The sequence below is a fragment of the Somniosus microcephalus genome, chromosome 15 (genome assembly GCF_052327205.1).
Source record: "Somniosus microcephalus isolate GS21.2 chromosome 15, FLI_Smic_1.0, whole genome shotgun sequence".
Lineage (NCBI taxonomy): Eukaryota > Metazoa > Chordata > Chondrichthyes > Squaliformes > Somniosidae > Somniosus > Somniosus microcephalus.
This window is the reverse complement of record NC_141001.1, coordinates 40,838,056-40,863,468: the sequence shown is the minus strand read 5'-3', so window position 1 is coordinate 40,863,468 and position 25,413 is coordinate 40,838,056. Positions and strand designations below refer to the sequence as shown.

Here is a 25,413-nt window from a genome sequence, read left to right as displayed (position 1 = left end):
CCCTTATCCTTAGACTGTGACCCCTGGTTCTGGACTCCCCCACCATCGGGAACATCCTTCCTGCATCTAGTCTGTCTAGTCCTATTAGAATTTTATAAGTTTCAATGAGATTCCCCTCTCATTCTTCTAAACTCTAGCGAATACAAGCCCAATCGACCCAATCTCTCTTCATACGTCATTCCTGCCATCCCAGGTATCAGTCTGGTGAATCTTCGCTGCACTCCCTCCATGGCAAGAACATCCTTCCTCAGATAAGGCGACCAAAACTGCACACAATACTCAAGGTGTGGTCTCACCAAGGCCCTGTACAACTGCATCCTTGCTCCTGTACTCGAATCCTCTCGCTATGAAGGCCAACATACCATTTGCCTTCTTAACCGCCTGCTGCACCTGCATGCTTACCTTCAGCGACTGGTGCACAAGGACACCCAGGTCTCGTTGCACTTCTCCTTTTCCCAATCTATTGCCGTTCAGATAATAATCTGCCTTCCTGTTTTTGCCACCAGAGTGGATAACCTCGCATTTATCCACATTATACTGCATCTGCCCAATCATCCAACCTGTCCAAATCATACTGGAGTTTCTCTGCATCCTCCTCACAGCACACGCCCACCCAGCTTTGTGTCGTCTGCAAACGTGGAGATATTACATCTAGTTCCCTTGTCTAAATCATTAATATATATTGTGAATAGCTGGGGTCCTAGTAACGATCCCTGCGGTACCCCACTAATCACTGCCTGCCACTCGGAAAAAGACCCGTTTATTCCAACTCTTTGCTTCCTGTCTGCCAACCAGTTCTCTATCCAAGTCAGTACCTTACCCCCAATCCCATGTGCTTTAACTTTGCACGCTAATCTCTTATGCGGGACCTTATCGAAAGCCTTCTGAAAGTCCAAATACACCACGTCCACTGGTTCTCCCTTCTCTATTCTACCAGTTACATCCTCAAAAAACTATCAGATGGAAGATGGACTTCTGATAGAACTGTCATCCTTGGAGTATCTGAAACTGGTTTTAGAAACTTGACCTTTTGCTAAGATTGACGTCTTAACGGCCCCGTCCTCAGTCCACGCCCTGTATGAAATCCCCCCCTCCTTGGGCAAGCTGACGCCGTTCCCCCGGGAAAGGAGAGCTCTCCATCAGAAGTCACACTCCCTCTGCTGCGCTCAGCCGTCCATGATATCATTTGTAGGTGCAAGCTGCCAACGGAGACTGTTGCCTCAACCAATACTTCTCCCAGCTGCAAAGTGTTGACCAAGGCCCTGTTCAAAGCAGCCCCGGATATTGAAATATTACTGAATTACTGACTCCTGCTCAATTTCGATCATCAGCCACAACTGACAAGGCATACTGACACAACTCATTACTTGGGTAACCTGTTGAAGGAAGAACCTCCCCAAGTAAAACCTTCATCATGAAAAGCTTCAGATTAACTTGCCCCCTCCTCCCATTCCAGTGCTGGACAGGTATTCATCTAGTTTTATTCAAAAAGGTATCAATTAACCTAGAATTTACTATATTTTCTGAGTTTGTTCTATAAATCCACTCATCAATTTTGGGAAGTTCATGGTGCCTGAGACAGTGCATCCTGAAAAAGTTTCCTCTGCATCACTTTAAAAAAAAATCCCCTCCCCATGTCAGGTTCTGAGGTCAATTGTACCTAACTCAGCACAGACTGAGGTGAATCTGTTATATATTTCTCAGCTACTCACTGAGCAACCAAGGAATTGACATCTAAATCATAACTAGCGCTACTGTTTTATGGTTTTCCTTTAACACCCAATATTGGCTTCACATAACCACTGCTTCTTGATTTAACTTAACTTCTTTCCTACTCTTTATAGGTGGTGTCGTGCAGCCTTGAGCCTCAAATCTTTCCCATCCTATTCTGCCACTGGAGGTGCAGCGGGGCCGGACTTCTGGCTGGCTGTCAGGTGTAATCCTGACCCTGGCCCAATTCCTGGGATCAGTGTCATTACCATTTTGAGGATGGGAACTAGGAACATTTACCGTACTGCTGAGGCACCCTTCTTAGCTGGGCAATGCCACTGGAAGTGCAGCATAGCTTGCCCTGAGGTGCTGGCAGAAAATTTAAAGAAAGAAATGTTTATAATTTTTTTTGTGATTCAGAGCACTCAGCAAACGCTATTTAAAATGTAAAACTCCCTCAGCGACCGGACTCTGTGCAAATGACAGGAAATGCATTATGTGACATCATCCCATAATTTGCCTCCCATTATAATATGCCACAACCACTTCTGGCAGAAAATCCTAGAAGTGGCATTGAGGGACAAGCCCCCGATGAAACGGCTCCCTACCCAAATTCCCTCCCTTACCCGTCCAGATTATTCAACTTTCTTGGCATCATTTGGGGCTGAGGTCCTAAACCAAGGCACATGGAAAAAGGCACATCTTAAACTTGTGTGTGTTGTGATTATTTTTAATGCAATCAGGATTTTATATCTTGTATTTATTAATCAATATCACCATTGGAGAAAGAGGTTTGGTGTAAAGAGACAAGTGTATCGGGTTGCTGCATGTATCCCAGAATAAGCAATTAGTGCTAGCAACAGGTGTTTTAGCATTGAGCCTTTCTCTTATAAGGCGATGGGTTTGCAGTATTTTGTTTCCCTGGAGTGTGCAGCAGAAAGGCTTCTCCTATGTTGTCATTCCACACAGCTGGTTATAGTAGCACTTCTCCCTCTGGGACTTATCATTAGAGTAATACCCGCACATGCAACCTCTGAAAAATGCAAACAGCTGATCCAGGCATAGGGGATGAGTTAAGCATTATGGAAAGATCTTTCTGTCTATCCTTGGGGCTCATTACTAAGAAGTCAAAGTCTTAAAGATTATTAGCAATAGTCAACTCACAGCATTCTGTGATCTGGGAAAGGTTGTTGGTGAGGCAGGGGATGGGATCTTGCCGTTGGGTCTTGCGATTTGCTTTGCTGTTAATACAATTTCATTACTAACTCAATAAGTGATCCATATCTCTGCTCAAAAGGTACAGAGGTAAATGGGGAGGAAAAGGATTTAGTTTTAAAGGCAGTCTTTTGACAAGTGGTTTATACTTTAGACATTTCTACACATCCTTCTCAGACACTGAATGTGCACTTAGAAAACAGCAGCTTTAGTTGTGAGAGGATATTGTTGCATGAGATTAAATCGTAAAAAATGTGGAAGCCATGTAAAATGGAACACTGGCACCAAAAGCAGATGCTTGCTACAACAGAGAGTATGAATGTGCATGACAATGTACGCCATTTAATCCACTACCAAATCTATCAGAAATGTTACACAACTGGTCTGAGACAGTAATTATGCTCCACACGAGCCTCCTCCCACCCTACTTCATCTAACCCTATCAGCATATCCTTCTATTCCTTTCTCCCTCGTGTACTTATCTATATAAGTATATTAATTATGGGTTGGACAGAGTGGGAGGAGATGGGTGAGACATACAGGAAGAATTGGATGGATACCTGGGAGTAAGTTACACAGAGACTAAGGAAGTGGTACTCGGTAAAATAATGGGACTCAAGGCGGATAAATCACCTGGACCTGATGGCTTACATCCTAGGGTCTTGAGGGAAGTGGCGGTAGGGATTGTGGGTGCATTGGTAATAATTTTCCAAAACTCCCTGGACTTGGCAAAGGTCCCGGCAGACTGGAAAACTGCTAATGTAACACGCTTATTTAAAAAGGGCAGTAGACAGAAGGCTGGAAACTATAGACCGGTTAGCCTAACATCTGTGGTAGGTAAAATTTTGGAGTCCATTATTAAGGAGACAGTAACAGGACATTTGGATAATCATAATTTAATAGGACAAAGCATAGTTTTATGAAGGGGAAGTCATGTTTGACAAATTTGCTGGAGTTCTTTGAGGAAGTAACATATAGGGTGGATAAAGGGGAACCAGTGGACGTAGTGTATTTAGACTTCCAAAAGGCATTTGACAAGGTGCCACACAAAAGATTATTGCTTAAGATAAAAAATCACGGGATTGGGGGTAATATTCTGGCATGGATAGAGGATTGGCTATCTAACAGAAGGCAGAGAGTTGGGATAAATGGTTCATTCTCAGACTGGCAATCAGTAACTAGTGGTGTTCCGCAGGGGTCAGTGCTGGGTCCCCAACTCTTTACAATCTATATTAACGATTTGGAGGAGGGGACCGAGTGTAACATATCAAAGTTTGCAGATGATACTAAGATGGGAGGGAAAGTAGTGAGTGAGGAGGACATAAAAAACCTGCAAGGGGACATCGACAGGCTAAGTAAGTGGGCAGAGATTTGGCAGATGGAATACAATACTGGAAAGTGTGAGGTTATGCACTTTGGCAGGAAAAATCGTAGAGCAAGTTATTATCTTAATGGCAAGAAACTGGAAAGCACTGAAGTACAAAGGGATCTGGGGGTCCTGGTGCACGAAACTCAAAAGGTTAGTATGCAGGTGCAGCAAGTGATTAAGAAGGCCAATGGAATGTTGGCTTTCATTGCTAGGGGGATAGAATATAAAAATAGGGAGGTATTGCTTCAGTTGTACAAGGTATTGGTGAGACTGCACCTGGAATACTGCGTACAGTTTTGGTGTCCATACTTAAGAAAGGACATACTTGCTCTCGAGTCAGTACAAAGAAGGTTCACTCGGTTAATCCCGGGGATGAGGGGATGGACATATGAGGAGAGGTTGAGTAGATTGGGACTCTACTCATTGGAGTTCAGAAGAATGAGAGGCGATCTTATTGAAACATATAAGATTGTGACGGGGTTGGATCGGGTGGATGCGGGGAAGATGTTCCCGATGATGGGTGAAACTAGAACTAGGGGCATAGTCTTAGAATAAGGGGCTGCTCTTTCAAAACAGATGAGGAGGAACTACTTCACTCAGAGGGTGGTAGGTCCATGGAATATGCTGCCCCAAAAAGCTGTAGAAGCTACATCATTACATAAATTTAAAACAGAAATAGACAGTTTCCTAGAAGTAAAGGGAATTAAGGGTTACGGGGAGCGGGCAGGAATTTGGACATGAGTCTAGGTTCGGATCGGTCATGGCCCTGTGGGTAGCGGAGCGGGCCCAGGGGCCATGTAGCCTGATCCTGCTCCTATTTCATGTGTCTAATTCTGTTAGATTCAGGAGATGGTTCTGTGATAGTGGATTGGCGGTTAGGATCAGATCAGCCATGATCTTATTGAATGGCAGAGCAGGCTCGAGGGGCCGATTGGCCTACTCCTGCTCCTATTTCTTATGTTCTTATGAGTGATTTAAACAGACTGTAATAGACCAGGAAGTGAATTACAGATAGAAGAATGGGTATGTGGAAGTGATTTGATGATAAATACCTGGGAGTTATGGGTTCCTGGGAGAGAGTTACACCGCGTGTGATGGATACACAGAAAGTGATGCATACCCAGGAGTGAGTTACACAGAATGATCAGTTCCCAGGAGTGAGTTACATAGAGTGATACATATCCAGGAGTGAGTTACATAGAATGATCAGTTCCCAGGAGTGAGTTACATAGAGTGATACATATCCAGGAGTGAGTTACACAGAATGATCAGTTCCCAGGAGTGAGTTACACAGAGTGATACATATCCAGGAGTGAGTTACACAGAGTGCTAAATACCACACAGTGAGTTATACTGAAAGTGACTGCATAAGAGCGAGTTACACAGTGTTCAATATGTAAGAGCGAGTTACACAGTGTTCAATATGTAGGAGTGAGTTACACAGTGTTCAATATGTAGGAGTGAGTTACACAGAAATAATAGATAGAAGATCCCAGGGCAGTATTCTAAGAGCCGGGGAGTTCTCCTGTTGTCCTCGGTAACATTTATCCCTGAAAAGTCCAAAACAGACCAGGGAAATATGGAAAGTAGAGAGAGAAAGGAAAGATTGAAAAGAAAGAATATCCATATTCACATCGAATGAACGTCTCAAAGCACTTCATTGACAAATGATTTACTTTTGAAGTGTTGTCACAGTTGCAAACACAGCAACCAAGCTGCAAAAAGCAAAATCCCAGAAATGGCAATGAGATAAATAAAAGATAAATCTATTTTTTGTAGTGCTGGTTGAGAGATAATTGTTGACCAGGACACCGAGAGAACGAATACAATAGCAACCACGGATGCTGCCTGGCCTGCTGAGTGTTTCCAGCATTTTCCGTTGTTATTTCACCGAGAGAACTCCCCTGCTCTTCAAATATTACCATTGGGGTCTTTTATGTCCAGCTGAACAGACAGATGGGGCCATGGTTAACGTTTCATCCAAAGTGCAGCACCTCCAACAATGCAGCACTCGCTCAGTACAGAATTAATAGGGTTGATTTTAACTTTCGACAGTGGTTGTGGATTGGCAGCCTGTTCTACACCTCGCCTGATTTTTCTTTCTATTGAAGTCAATGGAAAGGAAAATTGGACAGCGTGTATAGCGAGTGGCTGATCCACTACCGCCCGCTTTCTGCCACCACCAGAAGGTAATATCACATCCTAGGCTATGTGCTCAAGACCTAGAATGTGGCTTGAGCCAATGACCTTCTGACTTAGAGACAGAAATGTTACCACTGAGTCAAGTTGACACTTGAAAGAGAATCCAGGGGAAATCTTGAAGACAAAGGGATATCGGGGAATCTTGAAAGCAAAGAAATGGCACGGGAAATTTTGAACATAATGAGAATGTGAAGTGATCACCGAGGCACAGAACCACCCAGGTAGTCTTGGAGCAGAGAGAAGGATACAGAGAGTGTGAGTGACCCATCACTGCTGAACTTCTCATTTAGCTGCAAAGTGCAAACTGCTGAGCTAAGTTTCTTTGAAGTAAGTGAATATCCCACAGGAGGACTGTGCATTTATAGAATTTTAGCTCATGTGCCAAATTAGTCGCGTTTCCTGAGCCTGAATGCCTGTTGGAGACGAGGGCTGTCAGATCTCCTAATGATTTCTCTTCAGAGCAGCGACACAGTCTACAACTGCTCTGTCCTCAGCTCTCTCTGGCTCAGTTAGGAACTGGGCACTGCAGCAACAGGTAAGATCTCTTTCCCCAATTTCTTTGTTAACCAAAAGTTAAAATTAAAATTAGAAATGTGAAATGTTATTTAAGATGGACCTTAAAAACAGATCTGTGTCTAGAGTGAAGTGTAATACATTTTAGGAAGGCGTGGTCTTTAATCTACTAGTGATGGAACGTTTCTCCCTCTGACAGCTAAAATTAAAAAGTGAAACAAAGAGTTGTAGTTTTTATGAATATTATGAATCTCTGATTGTACTTTGGAATATTCAACATTGGCTGTTAACAAAGTTTTCCAATGTTACTTGTCCTACGTATCACTACGATCTCACCAACATATGGGGTACTTTTATTAATTTATTTGAATCATAGTAAATTATGTGAACAGGAAAGAAAGAAAGCTAGGATTGTATTACAAATTGGACTTAACATAACAAAAAAACTGGGCACAGTTTGAAATAATTGAAAAAAAATCATTTAAGGAGGGTAATGGTTTCCTTTCAGGCTTAAAGGTGCATGTCAGATTCATGCTTTCAACTTGTCAGTATTCATTGTCTTGTGCAAAGAATGCTTTTGTTGGGCATTGCGATGCTGAGTGTATCTGAATATCCAAAAAGAACGATCAATGACGAGAGTGATACCAGGAATGTCTGGTCTGTGAGGCACACTCGGGTGTCAGGCAGTTTCTGATCTGTGGGACATACTCAGAGGTATCAAGAGAATCTGGTGTGTCACATTCACTGAAAGATATCAGAAATGTCCAGTCTATGGAGTGCACTAAAGGGGCCAGGATAATGTGGTCTGTGGGTTACACTGAGGAGTGTTCAGAACAACTGGACTATCAACACCTCCAGACAGAGGTACACTTAGGGGTATCAAGGACATCTGTTTGTAAAGTACGTTGAGGGATGTCAGATATTTCTGGTCTATGTCTGTTCTGGGGGGTGTATACTGAGGGGTTCAGGAGCTTCTGGTCTTTGGGGTACACTAAAGGGGGTTGGAATGTTACTGAAGTCCTAGAATTTCCTGAGATTACTTTAGATGGTAAGAGATTTCATAGAGTTGTTGCTCCTTGGACTGGGTAGAACTTGGATAAGCAGGAGGTCAGGGTTGGGCTTTAAAATAATTAATGGATGTCCTGTGGTGTTGAAGGCCACACCAGGGAGACAAAAAGTAACCACAACGAGAGCACAGACAGCGAACTCTAGAGTCAGCTCAAGGTCCCTGAAATAGAGCATAATAGATGCATTGCTCACAGAATATTTTTTGCCATTTCTTTTTTGCTTTTATTTTATAAATTGTAGCCTTGAAAATCTGTGCCGCTAATACAAAGGTTAGGAGGTAGGTTACAAAAGGAAAATACTGCAGATGCTGGAAATCTGAAATAAAAACAGAAAATGCTGGAGAAACTCAGCAGGTCAGGCAGCATCTGTGAAGAGAGAAACAGAGTTAACGTTTCAGGTCGATGATCTTTCGTCAGAACTGGTAGGTTCCCTGATTTGTAGTTCTAGTGGTGGACGCCATTAGTGATGCATCTGGAACATCTTCCACTAAGGAGGCCTGAAGATTCCCTGTAATAGTGGGGGGGGGGGCGCACTGGGACTTTGCCGGAACTAGCAGAGGCGTGTCCCCATGGCCTCCTTTGTAAGGGGGTCATTTAAATTTTTTAATTAAATTGCCTTTTTTCTTTGGGATCAAGGCCACAATCATGGCCTAGGTCCCCACAGGTTGGTCAACATAGAAACATAGAAGATAGGAGCAGGAGTTGGCCATTCGGCCCTTCGAGCCTGCTCCGCCATTCAATGAGATCATGTGAGAGAAATCTCGTGTGAGAATTTCTTTTCACAAAAATATTGATGTTTGGAATGGAATGGAGTTAGTGCTGATTCATTGAGCTCAATTAAAAAGAAGTTGGATGATTATCTGATAAGAAATTAGATTCTTGCATAAATAATTAATTAGCTTATGGAGTGCTTTGGTATGCTATTGAGTACATTTGGTGGAAACGTTGTTTTGGCTTGTTGGACATTGTGCTTGGTATAAATCACCTGATTAATGACACTTTGGAATGGTTAACTGGAAGCCATAACAGTGCAGTTTGTATATGATGTATATATATATCTCTGATTCATTGGAAGAATGAGTTCAATGAACTGTATGACTATTTCCCATTCCATGGTTTCTTGTGTTCCTGTGTCCACTTCTGTCTGTTTTTGTCAGCCATCATTAGGCCGCTGCTTGTCTTTCAGATGGATAGTTAACTGCTTTTTACAGTGTGCAGCATCAGCAAAGGAACAATGTCACTTTTGAGAACATCCATCTAGTTACTGACAAAGGTGAGAAGCAGAGGACTTCACAATTCCTTTGTGAGGGAAGCCATGTATAGACCCTACAAGAAGTTGAATGACACAATGCATCTTCTGTGGATGTTGAGTTTATAAGTTAATAGCTGACTAGATATGTCAACAACAACTATACTTTTATTTATCTAGCGCCTTTAATGTAGTAAAACGTCCCAAGGCGCTTCACAGGAGTGTTATCAAACACAATTTGACACCGAGCCACATAAGGAGAAATTAAGAAATGTTTTAAAGGAGGAAAGAGAGGTAAAGAGGCGGAGAGGTTTAGGGAGGGAATTCCAGAGCTTAGGGCCTTGGCAGCTGAAGGCACTGCCACCGATGATGGTTGAGCGATTAAAATCAGGGATGCTCAAGAGGCCAGATTTAGAGGAGCACAGATCTCTCAGGGGTGGGGGCTGGGTGGTTGTGGGGCTGGAGGATATTAGAGAGACAGGGAGGGGCGAGGCCATGGAGGGATGTGAAAACAAGGATGAGAATTTTAAAATAGAGGCTTTGCTTAACCAGGAGCCAATGTAGGTCAGCGAGCACAGGGTCGTAAGAGGTCAGGATCTCCAATGAGCCATCCCCAATCAAAAGCTCCAGAATGGGCTTGTTGGTCCTTATGGCATTTTCCTGTTTCTAAACGTTTTTATGTTCGTACTGCTCTAACTGTCTGCAGGACATCAAGAAAATTAGGACTGATATTGAGAGTCATATGTTGATAGAGTTGCTCTGAAATTGGTAAGCTGACAGCAGGTTGTTACAACTGGGATGTTTCAATAGCTTCACATCCCATTCACTTTGGTTCCCATGAGCTTTGTCAGAGGATACTAATCTGCAGTTATCAGTGTCTGACCTTATTTCTTTATTGTGGACAGACACAATATTTACTGCTTTGGACTCGGATGGGACAGTATCAAGGGCAACTGTATTTCATGAACCAGGGGTGGTACTTGGACAAAAATCACAGGAAAATGAGGCAGAAGGAACACATCCTCCTTCCTCTATTCCATGGCTGCCCCTAAGCACAGGACTAGAATCCCTGTGTGAGGAAACCCCGCAAATCCCTGGCACACAAAGGCATCTTTGTCCCCTTTTTTCCTTATCACTGTGCTAGGAAAATGTGTTCCCTGGGCACTGAACCCAGGAAAATCAGTTCTGTGATCTGCATGGTCAAAGTCTAGATGAAGACTAGGGCTGGAAATTTGCTGGCGCTCAGAGGATGGGATGGATGGCAGGTCAGCTGTTAAATTTAAAATGATTGACAGTGGGTCGGGAACCCGCTGTCAAAACGCGCACACTGGACTATCCCGATGTCGGGTCTGCCAGCACTGAGCAGACCCAACAGGCAGCAGTGGGGGAGGCAATTAAAATCATTAGTGGCTTGTTTACAGCCACTTAACAATTTTTTTCCCAGCTTTTTGGATTTGACAGGTTGCCCACCAGTTTCCCGCTGTGCCTAGACCTCGTCTGTAAAGCTGAGGCGGGAGGTCAGTGGCCATTGAATCAGCTGATGAGTTGACCACTTCAAATATCAAGTCAAAGCTCCCAGCTGATTGAGATATGTTCCCTTAATCACTAGCTTCTCTAAACTGCATTTCCACTACAGGATGCTGCAAGTCTTTACACAAGTTTCCATCCAGCCTGACTTCATTACCTCTCCCACTATTGACAGATCGCTTCTGTCATCTCTACTTCACCTGCCATCTATTCCATCAGCATGGGTGCCCTTGAAACTCTCTCACCTTGGTCCTCAGAATCGCACCACAATCAGCTCCAGGCACATTAGCAGCACCAACAACACCAACCTTCTTTGCAATCACCTGATGCTGCACAGGACAGAGGGCATCAGCACCCGAGCACATTGCTGCCTGGGAGGCCAGGGATGGCCTCGCCATGGCCACATTTACTTCACTTGATGCTGTACACCCTGGCTGCCACATGATGCGCCAGGTTGGCACCACCCCACACCAACAACGTAAAGCATCCTTACAATACGCAAGCCATTCCTTTCACACTCATCAGCATTGTGGGGGGTACTGTTATGTCTCACCATTCACTGCAACTCACTAAGCCACTTCCAAAGGTGCACATAAATCTGTCCAAGAACGCAAAGTGTTGAAAATAAAGATTTCAGTGTTTGATAGCACATTAACAGAAACTTTACATGAACATTGGCTAAAACACCCAAGCGCCTACCCTTGTGTGCTATTAGTTGGTATGATTGCACTAGGTTGAGGGTGAGTGTGAGGGGTGGCTCGTGAGGTGGAGATGTTATAATGTAGATAGAAAGGGATGGGTGGAGGTGCAAGGTAAGTTGGTGTGAGAAAGGATGTGCAGGAGTAGGGTAGGGAAGGCAGAGTGATGGGGATGTGATGAGTGGCACAACAGGATGAGGTTGAGTGTGGCTTTGCAGTAACAGTTTGTGATCATCTGAAATCATTGAAAGGTTTGCGCTACGACAGCCAGGTCCTCCTGACGACATCCCTGCTTGTGTCCTCCTGTGCAATGTGCAACCAGGCTGTGTTGGTGTCTTGGGGAGGTCTCTTCCGCCCATGGTAAGGGAAGAGGACCTTCCTGCGTGCTGTGACTCCCTCCATAATGGAGGGAGTCATGGGAGAGCCTGGATGTAGCCCTTCACCTCTGTGCAGTCATTGTCAGTGTTTGCAGCACCTCAATGCTGTAGAACACTGACAGCACAAATGTCAAAATAAATTTACGCATGGTCCCTTTAAGGAAACCGGCTGTTGACGGTCAGACCCACTTCCTTCAATTGGCTGGGGAACTTGCTGGATGGGCTTAACTAGTTCAGTCATCAGAAAGTCATTTTGGAGGCCGGGATGGAGCCAGCAGCGGAGCCGAAACCCACTGCCGAGGTAGGGTAAATTGCGGCCTAGGTCTATTGAGTCAAAAATAAGATGGCAGTCTGAGCTTGCAACTTTCTACCTCAGAGCATTTCAATTAATCTGGTTACATAACCAAATTTGTATCTTGTATTTATTGCTTTAAATAAATCAATGGAAGGCCATTAGTATGCAAACCAAGTGGTGGTCAGTTGTGCCAGATGGGGTTTGTTAATTGCCTTCAGATAATTGGATGAGACCAGCAATGTATAATCTAAGTAGGTACTGCCTCTAGTTGTGGCACACAGCATCTGCGATTGTGTAAGAGAGCACAGTGTGGCCATGGTGGTCTTTTTTTTTGGCTTCCTAATTAATCCTAAACATAACAATTGAAATGGTGCATGAGCAATTAGATGAACAAATTATATTGATGGTGTTTGACTGATGGATGAAAATGTATCATCAGCAAACGTGCCTCAGAAAAATACTTCATCAAAGGACTGCAACAGTACCTAATTTCAATTTTGGCTCCAGAAACTTGGTCACTCATGCTTGGACTAAGGTCTTACCGAAAGAAAGCACAGTCAGGGATGGATAGTTTTGTTTATTCCTTGCTCAATTAAAACTGATTCACAGAGATCTGGTACAACAGCAATGAGAGATGCCAGAAATATTTCCTATATGCACGGTGAATCAAGCATCCCACAGAGAAGATTCATAGAATCAGAGAATGATACAGCACAGAAGGATGTCGCTTGTCCATCGTGCCTGTGCCGGCTCTGTAGTAGTTCATCATGGGCAGAGGTTTTTCTAGAATTAGAACCTTCTTTAAAATAGTTAGAGAGCAGGTTTTGCTGAATGAACCATGCTCACATCGCATTCGCCTCCGTACATCTGTTGTTTTGGTCAAACAGCGAGCTCCCCCATTTCTATCAATTCCCATTGCAGGGTAGTTTATATTCTGCTTGTAGTCATGAGGATTAAGGCATCCGCTTATCATTCTCAGATCAGTAACTGCTAAAATCAGCCTAAGGACACAGACTCCACTTCAGGACAAGCCTTGAAGGTCATCCACTGACAGGCAAGGAACATTTCAAACAGGAGGCAGAGATCTACCAGCTGTTGCAGTAAGACTCCTGTATTTTCAGAATTTCTGGTTCACATTCTTAGATACCTTGTAGAATAATCCTCCAGTCTTCTAACACAGTTTTGCCTCTTTATTCTGAATGTATTAACTCCTTCCTGAGTTACAGTTCTATCAGTAGGCCTCTACCAAGTGGCCAATTTTCATGTGTAAGCCTAGACACACTGAGACGCGGGGGACCCATCTGCCAAAAGCAGAATGTAAGGCAGTTGTAATGACGTTGAGTCAATTGCCTGTTGCTTTTTCAGTAATGTGAAATTCAGCAGTTAGTCTCATTTCAACATAAATACTAAGGGGTCGATTTTAACTCGGGTGCGGGGAATTGGCGGATTCCCCGAATTCAGTGATTCCCACACGATTGTAAATGGGTCTGTGAGATTGATGCAAATTTAACACAATTGGCCAATTGATTTCCAACGTGTGGGAAGCCTTGGCAATTGAGTATTTCCAGTCAGAAAGTCGCAGAATATGACGTCATTGCTGCTGCTTCTAAGGTCCACAGCAAGCCTTGCTTCCTCTGCAGGCTCCCAAACCTCACCATTAAGATGGCACAGGAGCCTGCAGGAGCAACGGCCAGCGGGAGGGCCAGATCTGCCCCCAAATTTGATGAGGCTTCACTACAGGCATTACTGGATGGTGCTAGGGCCCACAGGGAGGTCCTGTTCCCTTCTTCAGGGAGGAAGAGGCCTCCCAGTCAGACCAAGGCTGTGTGGCTACAGGTGGCAGGTCAAGTCAACTGCTTGGGGCTCACACAAAGAACGTGGTTGCAGTGCAGGAAAAGATTCCATGACCACCTTCGCACTGGAAAAGTAAGTACTATATGATGTTTCCATCACCCTCAATCTGATCCCCATTGCCTTTCCTCACCAGCACTCTGCTTCAGCAATCTCTTCTTGCACATCCAACTAGACATTCACATCCATGCACCCTTACCCATTCCCTCTCTCTCTATGCTCACATTCACAGAACTATTCCACCATGCAGCCCTCACACTCCCTCTCACTCTGATGCTTTGAACACAACTGACTACACACAGGGAGAGCCCTTGGTCTTGCAACCTCACTCAATCTTTGTCTCCTTCTAAGTATCTATGCTATGCAATCTCTGCACTCACTCCTTCATTCTCACTCAACCGCCACTTGTCTCCCTCATTGCAGGAAAAGAGAGCTCACAACAGGAGAGCGCGAGCCAGGACAGGAGGAGGGCCGCCCTCAGTAGCCCAGCTCACCCCCTGGGAGGAAGGCATCCTGGAGATTGCCGGGGCTGACCGAGATGCGGAAGTTGGGGAAGGACAGACAGGAGCATCCCCGCAAGCTGGTGACAGAATAGTTTTCCCTCTCATTGGCATTGCATGAGTCGCTGATAATGATTCTGAAGCTACATCATATGGACTTACGATCATCTGCAAAATGCAATGTGCATGTAACCTTAACATCACATCTCTAACTTTTTCCTTGACTCCCCCACAGGACCATCGAGAGCCCCCGTCCCCACTGTGCAGGAGGAAGAGCCTGAGATGCCAGACTCCTCAGAGGGATCTGCAACCTCTGAGGGCGCAGCGTCAGCAGAAATAAGCGCACCCAGCACCAGCGCAGACACTCACACCTCAGTGGGACCTTCGGGACATAAGAGTAGATTTGTCACCTGGTGTATCACAGCTCACTAGTGAGCATCAGCAGATTGTGGAGACAGGAACAGCAGTGGAGAGTCCTCATCGGAGGGCGCAGGACTCTGCTAGCTCGGCTCAGCTGCATGTCGACCCTCTGCCTCTGGGTCCATTCGTAAGATCAGAGGTGATGGAACTCCATGCATAGATGCAGGAGTCTCTGGCAGGTTTTGTCTTCAGGGTCGCTGCAAGTGTGGAGCGAATGGAGGAGTCCATAGTGAACATGAGCAGAGCCTTTGTGGAGTCAGTGACGCATAAAAGCATCAACACGGAAAGGATGACTACCTACGTGGAAATGATTGCTGCCTCCGTGGTAAGGCTGGCTATGGTAGAGAGGAGGGCTACGGCCATGGAGGAGGTTAGTCGCCAGGGTATGGAAAACATGGTGAGTGTTCAGAATAGAATGACATCTCTTGAGGAGCGATGGGCATCTATTGAACAGAGAAACCAGACCTTCATGGAAGTCCTTCTGAGTAGGACTGCCATTACAGATACGGGTCCCCATGGCTCCCCTGATGTGCAGCAAGCTGCTCTCAAGCCACTTGCAGGCACTGAGGGGGACCTGACCCATGAGAGAGTGGTTGGTGGCAGACCTCAAGGAAGTGGGGGCTCCTCTCCAAGCGCTCACACTTCCATGCTACTGCAGGGCCCTCGGTCAGAGCCCCGCCAGAGTTCACACCCAACGGAGATAGACGTCTCAACTCCTGCACAGCTGCAGGAGCAGCAGACTGCTGGCGAGCCCTCACAGGCTCGCCACCCCAGAGGACGCCTGCCAAAGGTGTCGAGTCAGGAGCAGCAGGAAATTGAGCAAGGGGCCTCCACATCTGCTGAAGCCGCAGGGGAAACACTACGTAGGAGCACGCGTAAGAGGAAAATAAAGCACAAATAGTCACAAGGGTAGTCACTTGGGTGAAATGCTGTGTATTTTATACAAATGCCATCAGTTGTTTGTTTCTCATAAAAATTCTGATGGCAACTGCTGCTGTTCTGGCATGTGTCATTTCGCGAATGGGGCTTTCACATTGAGGGCTTAGGATTACTTGCAGTTGTCAGGATGCTGGTCAAATAGCTCGGAATCCGCAGGGTTTGGCCATTGTCGATGCTCAGGTAAGAAGCTGCGAGGCAAAAGAGTTTGATTTACTAGGCTAAGCAAATCTGGACAGGATGAGTGCGTTCCTTGCATCCCGGGCAGCAATGTTCTCGCGTAATGCTGCCGCTGGTTGATGGGCCTCTGCAGGATGCTCGTTCTCGCCCTCCTCCTCCTCCTCATCATCATCATCATCTGAGGAGGGTATGTGAGGAGCCACTTGGTCCTCAGGAATCTGCAAGCCACAACGCTGTGCCATGTTGTGGAGTGCACAGCAAACCACGACGATTCTGGAGACCCTGGCTGCTGAGTACTGTAGGGCTCCACCTGATCTATCCAGGCATCTGAAGCGCATCTTCAGCAAGCCGATGGTTTGCATGATTACGGATCTAGTGGAAATGTGGCTGGAGTTGTAGCGCTCCTCAGCTTCGTTGGCTGGCCTCCTCAACGGCGTCATTAGCCAAGTCCTCAGGGGATAGCCCTTGTCTCCAAGCAGCCATCCGTGAAGTTGGTCTGGCGGACTGAATAGCGGAGGCACACTAGACTGGCGCAGTATGAAGGAGTCATGGCAACTGCCAGGGTACTTGGCACAAACATGCAAAATCTCCTTCTTGTGGTCACACACCAGCTGAACGTTAAGGGAGTGGAAGCCCTTGCGGTTGACAAAAATACCTGGATTGTGATGGGGTGCCCTAAGGGCCACATGTGTGCAGTCAATGACGCCCTGCACCCTTGGAAAGTCTGCCAGATGACCTAATCCAACCGCTCGCGCCGTCACATTTGCGTGATCCCTGGTGAAATGGATGTGATTGTGCGCGAGGGCAAAGAGGGCATCGGTTACCTGCGTGATGCAAGTGTGTGCGGCCGACTGGGAGATGCCGCTGATGTCTGCTGCTGATCCCTGGAATGAGCCTGAGGCAAAATAGTTGAGTGTGGTGGTGACTTTGATGGCCACTGGTAAGGAGTGTCCACCTGGTCCTCTGGGCAGCAGGTCTTGCTGTATCATTGCGCAGATGTCAGTCACTACCTATCGCGAAAGTCGGAGCCGCCTTTGGCACTGCTGCTCAGTCATGTTGCGGTAGCTGACCCTGTGTCTGTAGACCCTGTTTGGGGGGTATCTCCTGCGCCGACGGGCTTCCATGCGCTGGCCCCTTCTGGCCTGTGCTGCCTCAGGTGGGTGAGCAGCAGCCTGGCGCTCCTGCTGCTGTTGCTGGTGCTGCTGTTGTTCCTGGTTCTGCTGCTGCTGTGCCTGGTGCTGGAGGTCCTCTAATGCCAAGAAGGGAAGGAAAAAAAGGCCTCCCGTGCTTCTGGTAGATGCCTCAGTTGAGGAAGCGCTGAGTGAGGGTGGCGAGAGGGGTCTCGCAGGAGGTCACACTGGAGAAGTGTGTGAGGCTCCAACCTTCCACAGGTGTGGTTAGGCCTGCTAAAAGTTGCCCCAGGCCTGAGACATCAAAGTCCTGCCACCTGCAAATGATGACTGATCAAATAACCTCTTTAATTTTGGACCTGCAGCTGATAGTCAGCAAGCCAATAGTGTTCACGCCAGGTTTCACAGGCGTGATCCCCACCAGGCGTGTTTTACGTGGGAAAAGGGTTAAACAGGCAAGGGCCTGTTAAAATGGGATTGTAAAGGCCAATTAGTGCAGTTTAAGAACCCTAAAGACCAGTCCCACCTGTTGCACGCGGGACTGATTCGGATCCATCAGACACACCTAGGTTAAAATGGCGTGGAGGCAGGAACCAGGCGGGGGGGTCCCGACCCCCAGGTTTGGCGATTTTAACCCCCCACACGCCTAAAAGCCCGCCTGTCGGCTGCGTTAAAATCGAGCCCTGAGTGCGCAAACAACATTGGGGGTGTTAAATCCGTGAATCTTAAGGTATGGTGTTCTTCAATAAATAGACGGAGACTGCAGATGAACAATCAACAGGTGTTTACTGGATGAGGGTATTCTAAAAACTAACAGTACAAATCCCTACTCAGGGTTTATATACAGGTGTGGTCACTGCCGGTACTACAGTATACAGGAGCTGTAAAAGTAGCTCTCCTCTTAAAGGTACATACACTACAGGGGGGGAGGGTACAGTTGTATGGTTCGCTGGTGTGCTAACGTCTGCTGTACGTTTTCTGTGGGAATTGACAGCAAGTGGCTGACCTTTGAACTGAGCCATGAGCAACACAATATTTTTTAAATTCGTTTTCTGATTAACTTTTGTGATTATCAAGTTGTTAGTCCTGAGAAATGGAGCAACCTTCCCATTTCAGACATCTCAGGATTGATTTTCCTGATGCTTGCCCTTTACAACACCCCTTTTTCCAGCAGAAAGATTAGGAAAAAGATGCAGAGACTCATTTACATTGCTCTGGGATTTCCCTGTGTAAGAGAATTTGAATCTGAAACTAAATATGTTTGCAACTTAAACCTTTTATTGTTTTCGACCAAGTCTTGACACACTCAATGGCCGCAATTTTGTAAATGGATGTGGCTTGGGAGCGGGTCAGCTGGTTTCCAGCCGCCCCAACTGCATCCGGCCCACGGACGTGATTTTCCCTTGGTTGGCCTTGTTACGCCCTCCTTGTGGGCTTGCCGGACAATTAAGAGGAAGCCAGTCAGATGACGTCATTTGATGACGCGTCATCTGCCGGTTTTCTTAAAGGGACCACATTTTTTTTTTGACAGCTCATTTCTCAGTGTTTTACAGCATTGAGGTGCTGCAAACACTGACAATCACTGTACAAAGGTGAGCTCTTGCACCCAGGCTCTCCAGGGACTCCCTCCTTTGGCTAGAACAGATGGCAGCTGCAGGTGAGGTTACAGAAGCGATCTGTCACTGGTGGGAGAGGTCCTCCCAATGAGGTGGCACTAGACATCCAACGTGTAAATGCATTAAAAATGATTTTCCCAACATTTTCTTACCTCTGAAACTCACCAGTGCACCATTGGATCCTTCACCCCACTTCTGCAGCTGTCATCAATGCAGAAACATTACAGCAGACTCACAACACGCCACACTTACCTGGTGTGGTGTCGGGAAACTGGAGGCAGAAGCGGCAAAATTGAAAAAGAGCCAGTTAACAACGATCAAGTACCCGCTAACAGGCAGGTAAGTAGCTTTAATCCTCTTCTCGCCGCTAGGTGTTGGGTCCATGCACAAATCGGGGACCTGACACTTGGGAAGATTGATTGGAGGTGGGTTGACAGCGGGTTTCCTACCCGCTGTCAATCTTTGCAATTTTGACAGCGGTCCAGCCTCCAAACCCGCACTCTGAGCGCTGGCAAAATTCTGGCCGATATCTCTAAGCAGTAATCATACAGAGAAATAAACGCAATTACCCCATTGTTCCTCTGGCTAGAGACGTAACCATCATTGAACCTTTCGTTCTTGTCTCTCTCTACAAATTGTGAAGGAAAGCTCAAGATCTTTATAGGCCTCTAGTCACGCATACTGTCCTAGATGATTCATTATAGCATGACAGTAGTTATTGTGAACAAAACCCCCAGAAATGAGGAGGTTCCTAACAAAACACCAGATGCTAACTTGTTTACCATCTTGGGCCCATTGTCTCACTTCCTATAACTTGTTTCATAATGTATTGACAAAGTTTAGTCAAACAAGCACGAATCACACATCCTGCAACTCAGCAGAAAATAAACAGCACAGTCAGCTAAATTGTGCATTCATACATTAAACCCTAAAGCATCCTGGGAATGAACAAGTTAACCATTTCATTATTTCTAGCTACAGTACGAATCCACAAGCCATACAAAGATAGGTGGGAAAGCAAGTTGTGAGGAGGACACAGAGTCTGCAAAGAGATACAGACAGGTTAAGTGAGTGGGCAAAAATTTGGCAGATGGAGTATAATGTGGGAAAATGTGAGGTTATCCACTTTGGTAGGAAGAATAGAAAAAGCAAAATATTATTTAAATGGAGAGAGACTACAGAATGCTGCGGTACAGAGGGATCTGGGTGTCCTCGTACATGAAACACAAAAAGTTAGCATGCTGGTACAGCAAGTAATTAGGAAGGCAAATGGAATATTGGCTTTTATTGCAAGGGGGATGGAGTATAAAAGTAGGGAAGTCTTGCTACAACTGTACAGGGCGTTGGTGAGACCACACCTGGAGCACTGCGTACAGTTTTGGTCTCTTTATTTAAGGAAGGATATACTTGCATTGGAGGCAGTTCAGAGAAGGTTCACTCGGTTGATTCCTGAGTTGAAGGGGTTGTCTTATGAAGAAAGGTTGAGCAGGTTGGGCCTATACTCACTGGAGTTTAGAAGAATGAGAGGTGATCTTATTGAAACATATAAGATTCTGAGGGGGATTGACAGGGTAGATGCTGAGAGGATGTTTCCCCTCGTGGGGGAATCTAGAACTAGGGGGCATAGTTTCAGAATAAGGGGTCGCCCATTTAAAACGGAGATGAGGAGGCATTTCTTCTTTGGAATCTTTGGAATTCTCTACCCCAGAGAGCTGTGGAGGTGGAGTCATTGAATATATTCAAGGTGGAGATAGACAGATTTTTGAAAAACAGGGGAATCAAGGGTTATGGGGAGCGGGCAGGAAAGTGGAGTTGAGGCCAAGATCAGATCAGCCATGATCTTATTGAATGGCGGAGCAGGCTCGAGGGGCCGAATGGCCTACTCCTGCTCCTATTTCTTATGTTCTTATCCGCAATTTAAAAGAAAGCAAAAACCTTAATCATATGAGATTAAACCAAATCCTAATCCTTCGTAATAACAACAGAAAATGCTGGGAAAACTCAGCAGGCCAGGCAACATCCGTGGAGAGAAAATAGAGTCGACGTTTCGGGTCTAACCCTTTTTCAAAACTGGAAAGGAAATGAAATAGATCGAAAGGCAGGGCTGGGAGAGAACAAAAGAAGTGAAGAGACATTAAGAGGTATTCAAAACGAGACGAGATGGTGATAGGACTAGTGGAGACAAAAGACAGCTCAGATTAGGTGTGAAATGTTCTGGCAGAATGAGAGACAGCTGCCATGTGGGAGAGAAAAAAAAGGGGTGGGGGGAAGAAGGGCCAAAACAAAGATGTGGATAAAATATAAGCAAAAATGTAATGGGGGCCGAGGTTATGATCTGAAATTGTTGAACTCGATGTTGAGTCCGGAAGGCTGTAAAGTGCCTAATCAGAAGATGAGGTGCTGTTCCTCGAGCTTACGTTGAGCTTCCGTGGAACAATGCAAGAGCCCGAGTACAGTGAGGTCTGAGTGGGAATGGGGCGGTGAATTAAAGTGACAGGCAACCGGATACCCGAATCAGGTATCTTACACCTGTGGGAGTCAAATGTGGAGGTACAGGCCCATCACAGGCATGCAGATGAGGTGAGTGGGATCAGTACCAATCTATCAACTCATTTTCCTAGTGTGTTACTTGCTCAATGCTCCTGAGAGACCTGCAGCTGTGTTCAAATTTCCTCCCCCTTTTGTTAGCACTCAGCCTTGTCAGGGTATGGGCTTGCATTGCAATAGGAAATAACAGCGTTCCTGGGCCAGGACAGGAGCAGTACATTCGGGGGCCTATGTGTCGGCATCAAATGTTCCCACAACAGCTTAGGTACAATATGGGTTAGTTGCAGAGTTAAACTCCCTTTACATGAAACACTCCCATATCAGATGCAGCTAGGTTTGCCAACACTCCAGAAATTCAAGATTAATCTCCTGGTCAAGCAACCGAGGGGGGAAGGAGATAGAGGAGCAAATGTGCAGGCAAATTACAGAAAGATATAAGAGCTACAGAGTAGTGATAATGGAGGACTTTAATTATCCTAATATGGACTGGAATAGTAACAGTGTAAAGGGCAAAGAGGGGGAGGAATTCCTAAAATGTGTACAAGAGAACTTTCTTGATCAGTGTGTTTCCAGCTCAACGAGGAAGGAAGCCATGCTGGATTTAGTTCTGGGGAATGAAGTGGGGCAAGTGGACCATGTTTCAATGGGAGAGACAGTGATCATAATATCATCAGGTTTAGAATAGTTATGGAAAAGGACAAGGAACAATCAAGCATAAAAATATTTGACTGGAGGAGGGCTAACTTCAGTGAGCTGAAAAGAGATCTGGCCCAGGTGGATTGGAATCAAAAATGCATAGGCCAAACAGTAATTGAACAATGGGAGGCCTTTAAAGAAGAGATGGTTTGGGTACAGTGTAGATACATTCCCATGAGGGGGAAAGGAAGGGCCTGGATGACTAATGATGTAGAGGTAAAATGAGACAGAAAAAGGAGGCTTATGACAAATGTAAGATTCATAATACAGTACAGAAACAAGCTGAATATAGAAAGTACAGAGGAGATCTATAAAAGGGAATAAGGGAGGTAAAGAGAGTATGAGAATAGATAAGCGGCTAACATAAAAGGGAACCCAAAAGTCTTTTATAAACACATAATTAGTAAAAGGGTAGTCAAAGGAAGGGTGGGACTGATTAACGATCAAAAGGGAGATCTTGTGGAGGCAGATGGCATGGCCGAGGTACTAAATGAGTACTTTGCAACTGTCTTCACTAGAGAATAGTAGCAATAAAGGAGGGGGCAGTAGTGATATTGGATAGGATAAAAATAGATAAAGAGTTTGTATTTAAAAGGTTGCCTGACTTCAAAGTAGATAATTAACCCGGTCCGGATGGGATACATCCAATGCCCAACGCATTACCGGCACCCGGCTACCGACCATAGAACACATATACCAGAAACGCTGTTTACGGAGGTCACGGTCCATCATCAAAGACCCTACCCACCCCAGCCACAGTCTGTTCGCCCTCCTGCCATCTGGGAGACGCTACAGATGCATTCGCACCCGTACGACCAGATTTAGGAACAGCTTCTTTCCCAGGGCTATCATCCTACTGAACTCCACAAATAAACTCTAAAGCCTGCACATCTGCCAATGCACTTTATTATGGTTATGTTTATGTTAATGTATTACAAGCCAAATGTATGTTGAATGTTTAAATGTCTTAATCTAAATGTACACTCTCGGGAGCCGCAAGCCTACATTTCGTTGTACTGCACTTGTGCACTAACAATGACAATAAAAGTTGATTTGATTTGATTTGATTTGAGGTTACTGAGGGAAGTAAGGATGGAAATTGCAGAGGCTCTGGCCACAACCTTCCAATCCTCCTTGGATAAGTGGGTGGTGCCAGAGGACTGAAGGATTGCAAATGTTAAACTTCGGTTTAAAAAAGGGGAGAGGGATAAACTCAGCAACTAGAGACAATAATCCAGGACAAAATTAATTGGCGTGAAAAAAGTAAGGGCTAATAAACGAAAGTCAGCACAGATTTGTTAAAGGCAAATCATGTTTGACTAACTTGATAGAGTTCTTTGGTGAAATAACGGAGAGGGTTGATGAGGGTAGTATGGAAGATATTGTGTATTTGGACTTTCAAAATAGACCTGTTAGCAAAATTAAAGCCCATGAGATTAAAGAGAGAGTGGCAGCATGGATGCAAAATTGGCTAAGAGACAGAAAACAGAGAGTAGTAGTGAATGTTTTTTTTTGGGCTGGAGGGAGGTATACCGTGGTGTTTCCCCAGCGGTCGGTATTAGGACCACTGCTCTTTTTGAGATACATTAATAACCTGGACTTGGGTATACAGGGCACTATTTCAAAGTTTGCAGATGACATGGAACTCAGAAATGTAGTAAATAATGAGGAAGATAGTAACAGACTACAGGATGACATAGACTGGTGAAATAGGCAGACACATTGATGTAAAAAGACTACTGAGCACTTGGTTTGAGTATAAAACAAGGCTTTAATCAACTGTTTCACAACCATGAGATTTCTAGTTACATCACTAGTTCCTGGTTACAGAAATATCCTGGGCAAGCTGGGCCCTCGCCCGAGTATTTATACTCCTTGGACGGCGCCACCAGCTGGCCGCCCAGTGTTACTTCATGAGTAAGTCAGAGGCTGGGTATTCTGCAGCGAGTGTCTCACCTCCTGACTCCCCAAAGTCTTTCTAACATCTACAAGGCACAAGTAAGGAATGTGATGGAATACTCTCCACTTGCCTGGATGAGTGCAGCTCCAACAACACTCAAGAAGCTCGACACCATCCAAGATAAAGCAGCCCACTTGATTGGCACCCCATCCACCACCTTAAACATACACTCCTTCTGTTGTGTATGTACCTTTAAGGGAATAACTGGTCTCCGACTGCAGTACCGGCAGTGACCACCCCTGTATAAAAGGCCCTAGCAGGCTTCTGTAGTTTCAGTTTCCAGGTTGTCTCCATTCAGTAAAGACTTGTTATAATCAACTCCTGCAGTCCGTGTCTCAATTATACACGGACATAATACTGGCGACGAGTAAGAAACGAACTTACCTACAACTCGGCAGCACCTCAGACAACGTTATTGAAGCTCGAAGCCAGAAGAAAAAATAAATAAATAAATAATCCAAAGAAACTCGAGAAACGGGCGTCGACCGTGGGCAACCGCCCTCCAAATCATCGAATTGAAAAGTGCAGGAGAGACTGTCGAGAGCCAGGCTTGGTTCTCCAGTCTGTGGTTTCCCAGCTAATCGGGCTGGTGGCAGGTAGTGCACCGATCCTTCCTGGGCTGCGGCGGGCTAGAGCTCGATCGGGTGGCTCTGCAACGGGGCCGGGCAGCGAGTCGGGAAGCAAAGAGAGAGAGAGAGGGTGGAGCACACAGGGCGCGGCCGGTGCTTCGAAGCCGGGCAGCGTTCGGACCTAAGAAGAGGGAGGGAAGTGTCCCAGAGAGTCCGCTCCACGACGGGAATGGTTCTTCAATTAACGGAGCAAATATTGAAGCGCGATAGAAAAATAAAAATACTGCGGAGCACGGCATTGGCAGCAGCGATCGGGGAGGCGCGAAGACCATAGGGCGTCGCCATTACAGGATAGTAAGATAAATATAATCGCCTGCAACAGCGTTGGCAGCAGCGGCAGCGCCGGGAAAGCGCAGGAGGCGCCATCTTAACTCGGCGGGGAAGAAGGAAAAGCGCGGGAGGCGCCATTTTGATCCATCGGGGACGAAGGAAAAGCGCGGGAGGCGCCATCTTAGATTTTCAAGATGCCAAAGACTGGCGATATCACTGCCTTCGATAATGCAATAGAAGAATGGACCACGTATGTGGAAAGAGTCGAGGTATATTGCGAGGCAAACGAAATAGCCGATGAGAAAAAGGCATCGGTATTGCTAAATTTAATGGGCGCAAGAACGTACGGCCTATTGCGGGACCTGATTACTCCGGCCAAACCGAAGGCGAAGAGTTTTAACGAAATTGTTGCTATCCTACAGGAACACCTAAATCCTACACCGCTGCTGATAGCAG

At 45.7% G+C, this 25,413-nt stretch overlaps 1 protein-coding gene across 1 annotated transcript in view; it reads left to right on the top strand.

Moving 5' to 3' along the window:
* The first annotated feature begins 8,660 nt into the window (after positions 1 to 8,660).
* Positions 8,661 to 25,413, top strand: part of LOC147106643 (immunoglobulin superfamily member 22-like) — a 144,516-nt gene continuing 127,763 nt past the window's right edge. The window contains exons 1-2 of the mRNA XM_086007661.1: positions 8,661 to 9,349; positions 13,202 to 13,322. The gene's annotated coding sequence lies outside the window, so the exon portion shown is untranslated. The remainder of the gene's footprint in view (positions 9,350 to 13,201; positions 13,323 to 25,413) is intronic.